General features: G+C 37.2%; 1 non-coding gene across 1 annotated transcript; it reads right to left on the reverse strand.

Annotated features, from left to right (window-relative positions):
- Positions 1-602: 602 nt before the first annotated feature.
- Positions 603-709, reverse strand: LOC139887347 (small nucleolar RNA R71). The gene has a single exon (XR_011773182.1). It is a non-coding gene; the product is annotated as a small nucleolar RNA R71 (small nucleolar RNA).
- Between the last annotated feature and the right edge of the window lie 346 nt (positions 710-1,055).

The following is a 1,055-nucleotide window of genomic DNA, read 5'->3' on the forward strand; positions in this document are numbered from 1 at the left end:
ATCATCATCTAGTCGACCAAGTACTCCAATTCAAATTTCCGATAATCTATTTTTTGAACCCGACCTCACAATTGAGAACCCGGAGGATATTCAAGGACAATTCAGAGATCCTGAACCACTAATCATTCCTCCTGAACCACAAATCATTCAACCAGAGATTGTCGAGGAAGAAACCATTAAATCAGAATCCTCTAGTGATTCAGATTCAACAAATTCAATCATGGAAAATCGGGAACCTCTAAGTATGGAAGATCGAATGAGAGCCACACACTGGCCAAGGTCACGCCATTACTCAACCAGACATTAATGCGCTAGATTATGAAATCAAAGGAAAAATCCTACACATGGTAACTAATCAATGCCAATTTAGTGATACGCTAAAAGAAGATCCAAACGAACATCTTCGAAACTTTAATAGGATCTGTACTCTATTTAAAATCAGAGAAGTTGAGGATGAACAGATCTATCTCATGTTATTTCCCTGGACTTTAAAGGGAGAAGCCAAAGATTGGTTAAAATCGTTACCTGAAGGAGCGATTGATACATGGAATTTTTAAGTTGAAAAATTTCTTAAAAGATTCTTTCCGGCATCTAAAGCCGTGAGACTTCAAAGAGAAATTGTTACGTTCACACAAAAGCCAAATGAAACTTTATATGAAGCGTGGACAAGATTTGGAAAGTTGTTGAGAGGATGTCCTCAATATGGTTTAGACACTTATCAAATAGTACAAATATTCTACCAAGGATGCGACATTACTACACAAAAATACATTGACATAGCAGCTGGTGGTTCCATTATGAAGAAAATCGCAACTGAAGCTTACAAAATTATTGATAACACAGCCTCCCACTCACATGAGTGGCATCAAGAAAAAGACATCGTTAGATCATCTAAAGCGGCTAGAGCCGATTTTATCCATGACTTTGATTCCATTTCCGTAAAGTTAGATGCTTTCGAAAGACGAATGGAAAAGATAACTAAAGATATTCACGCAATACGAATTAGTTGTGAGCAGTGTGGAGGACCACATTTGACAAAAGATTGTCTCAGTATT

Source organism: Rutidosis leptorrhynchoides, chromosome 1 (genome assembly GCF_046630445.1).
Source record: "Rutidosis leptorrhynchoides isolate AG116_Rl617_1_P2 chromosome 1, CSIRO_AGI_Rlap_v1, whole genome shotgun sequence".
Classification (NCBI taxonomy): Eukaryota; Viridiplantae; Streptophyta; class Magnoliopsida; order Asterales; family Asteraceae; genus Rutidosis; species Rutidosis leptorrhynchoides.